Genomic DNA, 9,613 nt, shown 5'->3' with positions numbered 1-9,613 from the left:
CTACTTTTGCTATACGAGAGTTTGGAATGAATTTGCTTAAGCCGTTCTGTTCATTAATTACTATGTACATATCTCGTAATCAACATATTATGATCTACAGTGTTGTGTAAAAACCCGGACACGACGTTATTATTCGTTGTTCCCAAGACGGGCGGGCGAGGCTTTTGTCCAGTGTAATGATTTCAAAGTTTGGGAAAGTAATCTAAGGGATTTAATACACTCTTTCTTTCATCAACTTAAAGGTACGAGTTCGAAACTTGGGCGGACTCTGGGCACTGTTGCCCCAGCATTCAGCTTATGTTAATACTGGAAGCACCGGATCAAAATGGAAAAATAAAAAAGAATGATTATATTTTCTAAGTTTAGCAACTGGTCGAGAAGTTGTGGAACATTTCATCAAACTATTCACCAGTTTGCCTCTATGATTTGCATATTAAAGTCTCAAAACATTTAATTCAGTTGGAAGCCATTTGACTCAACAATGAAGCGGTTCCAGACGCAATCAACAGCCCTCGTCAGTGAAACACGAACTTTCCAAACAAACATGAGGCTTCACGTAGACCCTCTCATTATTCACTCGTTGGAGCTTCGTCAGCTACTACAGCTGTCTCTTCTCACAGTCCTTGTCGATTTCTTCCTGAAGACATCTACTGTACGCTGTTGAACATCCCGTGAGAGAACTTCGTGACACCTGACGACAACATAAGCTACTCATCACATATCGACTGTTTGGTTTTACATTACAGTTTCATCACACTTATGCCTCCCATCGCCTGCGAGATGGCTGCCTGGTGCTCAAATGTTCTCTGATCTTTGATTTTTAGTAATCTCTTATTTGGATGCGACAATTGCATACACCTTATGCTCACGTGCCTTCATGACACTGGTTAGAGCATGTATGTAATAAAGTCATTGTACAACACGAGAAAATTTTTCAATTTCTTATGGATCCTGAGTTTTTGCGCTTTATGTCTTGTACGGATTGCGTCATTAGTGACATCATACGGTACTTTAGCCGAGACACACAGAGAGAGCATATGCGTGGAGACGTTAATCAAGGTCTCTTCCTAAAGGCCAAGTTTCCTCACAAAGACCAAACTGCTTCCCAGTGTCCAGGTCTTCAAATCGTACCAGGTCTCTTTTCAATCACCAGGTCTCTCCACACTGACCAAATTACTTCCCAGGGACCAGATTTCTTCTCAAAGACTAAGGCGCTTGCCAACGGCAAAGCGTTTTCCCGAGAACCAGGTGTCTCCCCAGAGACCAAGCCACTTACCAGAGACCAGATCTCTTCCAGAGACCAAACCTCTTTCTAAGGACCAGGTCTCTTCCCAAGGACCAAGAAACTTTCCAGGGACCAGGTCTCTTCCCAAAGACCAACAAACTTCCTAGGGACCAGGTCTCTTTCCTAAGGACCAAGCCACTCCCCAAGCACCAGGTCTCTTCCCAGCCAAAAGGATCCAGGATTCAGGATCCCCCTTTCCCCTCCCACTTCCCGTGGATCGCGTTCCCAGGATGCACACGGTCATGTCGTCATCATCCAGCTACTCCGCCGAAATGGAGTTCTTGAAACATAACGAACTTTACGCACGCTAAAATTCGTTAAGTTTGTTATGACTGACTTACACTTGTTTAGGTTTCATCTGGCGCGGATGGGCTGAATAAAAAGGGATAAAGTTTATTTCATTCGGGAAAATTTCGCAGAAAATTCAACTTTTTTTTTTTTTTTTACATTCATTGCTTTCCACTGTTTACTCTAGGGGTACAAATCCTCGTACCAGCCGGCCTGGAAGAGAAGGGATGAGAAAGTGAGGGAAAATAAATCCTTTTACAGCTCCTCGCGACCTTGGGTGGCGATGTCAGCGACGGGACACGTGTCATACAGGCTCTTAGTAATTTCCAGCTGGCTAAAAGCAAGGGTTTCGTCGCACACCAGCTGTGTGGGACCAGAGGTTAGTGTGTGCCGTCAGCCTCGTGAGCACGACGGTAGGAAACACCCCTTTATGCACGACGGTACGACCTTTGAGCATAATGGTACGACCTTTGAGCGTAATGGTACGACCCTTGAGCACGACGGTACCAGCCTTGAGCACGACGGTACACACCTTGAGCACTATAGTACCGTCGTGCCCAAGGGTCGTATTGTTCTACCCAAGGATCGTACCGTCGTGACGACCTTTGAGCGTAATGGTACGACCCTTGAGCGCAATGGTACGACCCTTGAGCACGACGGTACACACCTTGAGCATTATAGTACCGTCGTGCCCAAGGGTTGTATCGTTCTACCCAAGGATCGTACCATCGTGCTCAAGAGTCATAGTATTGTTCCAAAGATCGTACCGTGATGCTCAAGGCCTGTGCCGTCGTGCGCAAGGCTCGAACCTTCATGGTCAAGGCCCGTAATATCATGCTCAAGGTTCATACCGTTGTGGTCAAGGACCGTACCGTCAAACTCAAGGTGCGTACCGTCATGCTCAAGGGTCGTACCGTGGTGCCAAGGATCATCATGTCATGCTCAAGACTTGTACCATTATTCACAAGGCTCGTACCGTCTTGCTCAGAGCCCGTACCGTCAAACTCAAGGTCTGTATCGTCGTGCTCAAATGCCGTACCGTTGTGCCCAAGACTCTTACCGTCGTACTCAAAACTCGTACCGTCGTACTCAAAACTCGTACCGTCGTGCTCAAAACTCGTACCGTCGTGCTCAAAACTCGTACCGTCGTGCTCAAAACTCGTACCGTCGTGCTCAAAACTCGTACCGTCGTGCTCAGGGCTCGTGCATTCGTGCTCAAGGCTCGCATCGTCATTCTCAAGGGGATAATTGAGTGCTTGTTTACCCTCAATACTGACAATAATTACGATAACGATAATTACTAACGTCAAGGGTGTAATTATCTTTAATGCTTATGTAATTTTCTCTTTAAACGAAATACAAAATATTTGCCTTACAATTCAGATATTTTATGATGATCCGGTGCGTATAAAGTCGGAGCGAATGCTATTCATGTTCAGAAATTCATTATCGTTCTTGTTGCTTGGCAACAGCGCGCCTGACAACGAAAGATTTCGGTGATTTGCAACATTACCTCCTCACCTTGAGGGAGCCACGGCGTCTGGATCCTTGAAAGAAAGAATGTGGGGGGAAATATTGCAGTTATGTTGATCCAAGTTTGTCGGACACAAGGATGGAAAAAATTCGATGACGTTTGAGAAATACGGAAAAGATTCGTAAAACTACTACTTATAAACAGAAATCTTTGTCGTATTAATGTCTTTTTTTTTTGCTAAGTCAAAATTCTGTTTCGTTATTCGACCTAAACGAATATAAGGTACGTAAAGGAGCCTTTGTTGAGGGGGTGGAAATGCATCCAATTCCCTCCTGAATTTTAGCGTGGAGGTTGACGGGCAGATGACGTCACACTCTGTGGTCACGCCCTCCCTGACGAGTCTTAACATTCGCTGGTCAGCCGTCGGGTTACGTGGTGCTGGAAGACAGACTGGTTTCAGGGACGCCCCTTGTCGTAAATACGGACGCAAGTTATTCCCTGTTTCGTCCAGTGACGGTGGTGAAGGCGGACTGCGTCCACAGTGCCAAGTGACGAGAGGAAGTCGGTAAAGATTGACCAGAAAGACGGAAGTTTCCACGAGAGGTGTCCTCTGTCACAACTTGCGGGGGTCGCCACGCCAGTGACGTTGCGGATGGATAGCAGTCTTGAAGGATTGTCGACCAAACCTCCTGCCGTGATCCCGCAAACAATAGGCAAGATGACTCTGCAATACGGTGAGTACCTTAATGTGTGTATATATATATATATATATATATATATATATATATATATATATATATATATATATATATTGGTTGAAATTATTTTCCGATGGTTTTTGATGTCTTTTGAATAGATTCTGATCTTCATTTCTATAGCAAACAGGTTGACGTCCGAAACGGAATAATCGTTGGGACATTATTTCTGTTTCGGACATCTAATGAATTTTGATAGGTTAGGTTAGGATTAAATTGTTTGTCCCATGGATTTTGATGCCTTTTGAACTGTTCTGACTTTCATGTCTATCGCAAGCAGGTGGTTATCCGAAAAGGTTATATATATATATATATATATATATATATATATATATATATATATATATATATATATAAATGACATAATTCCTCTCTGAATTTGCTGAGGTTACGCAGATGACGTCACTCTGTGCCCCACCCTTACAATCACCCTCTTCGCTGGTCACCGTCGGGTTCTGTGTGTTGCAAACAATCTCTTACCAGTGACGTCCCTTTGTCAAAAACACGCACACATTGTTCCTCTATCTCCAGTCGGTCGGCAAGGCGCACCTGCGTCCACATGCTCATCAAGCAACGCCGTACAAACCAACCAAACGTGGAATTTCCACGAGCTCTCTGTCACACATTTCGCGTGCTCGCAGCCATTGTTCGTTCACGGAACAGTTTTTCGAAGGATCGAAAACCTCCTCCTGACCCGCAAACCATGCATCCAGTACTCTGCAATCGGTAGTACCTTAATGTGACTGTCTGCAGATATCTAAATATATTACTTATCCTCATTTTTTTATTCAATATACTAATTGATTGCAAACTATCTTCCGATGATTTTAATTGTCTTTATTCACATTTATCTCTTATATACAATTTATGAATATATTGCCTACCCGTCAAACCCTCTCGTCAACACTCCTGACCCACTCATGTCCCACCCGTCAACCCAACGTAACCTTCACCTAGCAAACCCCAGCAGCTCATTTGACGTCCCAGCCAGTATTATGTTTCTGATATATTACATTTTCTTACATTTTTGAATCACGGTACGATATAGCTTCGGAGAAATGGTCCCTTTTATATATTCTCAAGGAACCAGATGATTTGCAGATCGATAGAGAACGCAAAAGCGGTTGTCCACTTACGGTTCGGCGCCAAAGCATTGATAAAATCACAAGTTATAGGAAAATATTCTCCTTACAATCGGATTACTTCTTGGAATGGCGGGAGCTCGTGTGGTGAATGTGTCTTGATATGTCGAGGACATAATTTGCATACATACCTTCTTGAACTCCAAATGCCGAGACGAGACGGGCGAACTACACCCAAGTGGCTGTGAGACCTGTGCCACTTGGCTTAGTGAGCAGTTCTGGTAAACGCTTGGTAAAGAAATGGGTAAATGTATGTATAGAGAAATAGGCACACAGTGGCCCCTGAGTACTTCGGGTTGTTTGTATATATATATATATATATATATATATATATATATATATATATATATATATATATATATATATTTTTTTTTTTTTTTTTTTTTTGCTTTGTCGCTGTCTCCCGCGTTTGCGAGGTAGCGCAAGGAAACAGACGAAAGAAATGGCCCAGCCTACCCCCATACACATGTATATACATACGTCCACACACGCAAATGTACATACCTACACAGCATTCCATGGTTTACCCCACACGCTTCACATGCCCTGATTCAATCCACTGACAGCACGTCAACCTCGGTATACCACATCGATCCAATTCACTCTATTCCTTGCCCTCCTTTCACCCTCCTGCATGTTCAGACCCCGATCACACAAAATCTTTCACTCCATCTTTCCACCTCCAATTTGGTCTCCCACTTCTCGTTCCCTCCACCTCCGACACATATATCCTCTTGGTCAATCTTTCCTCACTCATTCTCTCCATGTGCCCAAACCAATTCAAAACACCCTCTTCTGCTCTCTCAACCACGCTCTTTTTATTTCCACACATCTCTCTTACCCTTACGTTACTTACTCGATCAAACCACCTCACACCACACATTGTCCTCAAACATCTCATTTCCAGCACATCCATCCTCCTGCGCACAACTCTGTCCAGAGCCCACGCCTCGCAACCATACAACATTGTTGGAACCACTATTCCTTCAAACATACCCATTTTTGCTTTCCGAGATAATGTTCTCGACTTCCACACATTCTTCAAGGCTCCCAGGATTTTCGCCCCTTCCCCCACCCTATGATCCACTTCCGCTTCCATGGTTCATCCGCTGCCAGATCCACTCCCAGATATCTAGGACACCATTTGGTAAACATGTGATTGTCCAAAACATACAATCACATGTTTACCAAATGGCGTTCTAGCTTCGTCTCTTCGATGTATATCAACTGACTGTTATATTTCTCTCTTGTGTCTCCGCTGATGATGTGATTATTACACGAAAGTGCACTTGGGAACTTTTCGTGTTTCATTTTCCCCGTGGACTCAGGAATATCTTGATCACGCACCCCCAGGGATATATATATATATATATATATATATATATATATATATATATATATATATATATATATATATATATATATATATCCCTGGGGAGAGGGGAGAAAGAATACTTCCCACGTATTCCCTGCGTGTCGTAGAGGGCGACTAAAAGGGGAGGGAGCGGGGGGCTGGAAATCCTCCGATCTTGTTTTTTTTTTTTTTAATTTTCCAAAAGAGGGAACAGAGAAGGGGGCCAGATGAGGATATTCCCTCAAAGGCCCAGTCCTCTGCTCTCAACGCTACCTCGCTAATGCGGGAAATGGCGAATAGTATGAAAGAAAAAAAGAATATATATATATATATATATATATATATATATATATATATATATATATGTATATATATATATATATATATATATATATATATATATATATGTATATATATATATATATATATATATATATATATATATATATATATTCATACTTGATCGCAGTTTCCCGCGTTAGCAAGATAGCACCAGGAGCTGGCGATGAATAGCCTCACATTCGTCCTCATCCCCCCACAGCCTACCCTTATCCACAACCAAGCCCCACAGACCTTTCCTCGGGTTCTCCTGGCTGCTTCTTGTACCCTGGTTCAGCCTACTGACAGTCCGTCGCAGCCTGTATATCGCATTGCTCCACATCGTTGTATACCCATGCACGCCTCTCATCCTCCTGCGTGTCCAGTCGCCCCAGTCACTCAAAGCGCCTTTCACATCATCCTTCCACGTCCTCCTTGGTTTTCCTCCTCCTTGTTTCGTCCACATCCAACCTGTGGACAATCTTAGTCAGTCTCTCCTCTGTTTAGAGTATCGTTCTTGTCGTTTGGCAACGCTGCACATGAAAGCGACAGATTCCGTAGAGCTGCCACATTTCTGCACGACCTGGTGAAGGCACGGCGTCAATATCCTCGAAGGGAAAGAATGTGGACGAAGTATTGCACTCATGTTAATTTGGGTTTGCCGAACATAAGGCATTAAAACTTTTCGAGTATATCGTTCGAGACGTACGGGAAAAGTCCTAAAACTATTAATATTGCCCAGATTTACAGAAATCTCTGTTATGATAATGAGTGTCTCATGTTCAAACCATTTCAGCAGACTCTCTTCCGGTTTTTTTTTTTTATACATGTTGTTCTTATTATCACACTATCCTTTTACCCTGTTCGAATCTTATTCGATTAACCCTTCTCACACTCCATTTTGTCCTCAAAGATTTTCTTTCCACCACATCCATCCTGCATTTTTTTTTTTTTTCTCTTTGGGGACCCATACCTCGAACCCATACAGCACCGTTGGGACTACAGTGCCATCAAACACACCCAAGTTTGTCCTCACGGTCAGTGGCCTCTCCTTTGCACAGGACCTCAGCCCCCTTAACCACCCTATGGCTTACTTCAGCTCCCATGGTCGCCCTCTTCTGAATTCCCCGAATCCTGTCTTGGTCCCATGGATTAATAATTTCTAGACGAGCATTTCACTGTATGTTCAAAATGTCCCCGTACGGAGATTTTACGTGGATTGTCATGTAATGGGACTTTCTCTTAAGCCTTTAACTCGCCTTTTTAAGCGCGGAAGTTCTACCTTTCCAGCAAAGTCGAGGTGATTAATGACAATGACTCGAGAATCCTCGCGTCCTGCAAGCAGTTTTATGAGCAAACTGTGTTCGCATTTTCTTTTTTCAAGTTTTTGATCTATGAACCGTTGTTCGAATCCTGGTTGCGGCAGTAGGTCCGCAGTCAACCCAGCTGTTCGTCCACCCTTAGGGGTTGGTCGATAAAATGGGTATCTGTCTCAGGCTAAGATATATATATATATATATATATATATATATATATATATATATATATATATATATATATATATTGCGTTAATGGGATGACCTTGATGAGGGCCTCAGCTACCCGTGTCGTCTCAGCTTACATAAAGGAAAAAGAAAAAGAGCTACGTTAGTCTACGGGGAATTGCGTGTGCCAGTTTTTCGAAACAGACTGAAAATTTGTCGTATTAATTGCAGGTACTTATATAATCGTTGTCAGGTTGTAGAAAGAGGGAGAGAGAGAGAGAGAGAGAGAGAGAGAGAGAGAGAGAGAGAGAGAGATGGTAGGTAAAGAAAGGAGTTGGTGAATTACCTACCTATCCATCTACCTACGACGAGATTTGGCGATTAGGCAGGTCTAGTGCGTGAAGTTCACCTACCTGAGAGAGAGAGAGAGAGAGAGAGAGAGAGAGAGAGAGAGAGAGAGAGAGAGAGAGAGAGAGAGAGAGAGAGAGAGAGGTAAAAATTCTCGTACCCTGAGAACTCTTACGTAATAAAATATTCTTGGTAAGATATAAGTGTCTGCTGATTTCCATTTCTCTTTTTTAGTATATCATTTTTTCTCTCTCTCCCACTCATCCTCTCGCATTACTCAAGCCGGTGGAGGATTATCCCTCACAGTGTGCATTGTTTTATAATTCATCATTTATGTATTTATTCTTAGCTTTATGGTCTGTTTATAGTTGTGTTTATCGATGGAATGTAGCAGTTAAACGCTATTTGATTCTCTGAACATAAGTAGTTTTAACCATATGAGTGATCAATCTGTAGGAGCTCCACATGGGTAGTGATGCTTTGTTTTCTTACGAAGTGGCTCCATTTAGTGTCAGATTCTGAATGATGTTAGTGTTAGGGAATTGTAAGTTAAATCCCCAGAGGGACAGCTCACTGCCCTAGATAAAGGTTGGGGTGGTCTTTTGTCTTAATGTTCCTTTGTAATACCAGATAGTGGTAATGTGTGAGTTAGGAATGGTTATTCTTTATAGCCATAGAGTGTAGCTGATATGATGGATCTTGGTAGCCCCAGAAAATGATTGCGTGGAGGTGCCTCTGATGGGTATCTCGAAGCCCCAGAGAATAGTTGCTTGTAGGTACTTCCAGTGGGCGTTTAGAACCCCAGAGAATAGCTGTTTTAGGGTGATTCTAATGAGCGTCTCTAAGCCCTAGAGTATAGTTTGCTTGTAGGTGTTTGTAATGGGCGTTTCAAAGCCCCAAAGAATAGTTGCTTGTAGATGCTTCTAATGGGCACCTCTAAGCCGTAAAGAATTTTTGCTTGTAGGTGCTGTTGATGGGCGTCTCTAAGACCCGGAGAAGAGTTGTTTGTAGAGACTTCTAATGGGCGTCTCTAAACCCCACAGAACAGTGGTAAAAGATTATAACCTTTTGGTGATAATAAGTCAGTTGCCCATAACAGTTCAACATGTACCCCACTAATTAGCGTGATTTAAACTTAACCTTAATCAGAGCCTACGAAAGGCAA

The 9,613-nt window shown here is 42.9% G+C and overlaps 1 protein-coding gene across 1 annotated transcript in view; it reads left to right on the top strand.

Moving 5' to 3' along the window:
• The first annotated feature begins 3,469 nt into the window (after positions 1-3,469).
• Positions 3,470-9,613, top strand: part of LOC139752793 (uncharacterized) — a 361,216-nt gene continuing 355,072 nt past the window's right edge. Inside the window, exon 1 of the mRNA XM_071668710.1 lies at positions 3,470-3,781. The gene's annotated coding sequence lies outside the window, so the exon portion shown is untranslated. The remainder of the gene's footprint in view (positions 3,782-9,613) is intronic.

This window comes from Panulirus ornatus, chromosome 13 (assembly GCF_036320965.1).
Source record: "Panulirus ornatus isolate Po-2019 chromosome 13, ASM3632096v1, whole genome shotgun sequence".
NCBI classification, from domain to species: domain Eukaryota; kingdom Metazoa; phylum Arthropoda; class Malacostraca; order Decapoda; family Palinuridae; genus Panulirus; species Panulirus ornatus.
This window is presented reverse-complemented; position numbering and strand designations above follow the sequence as displayed.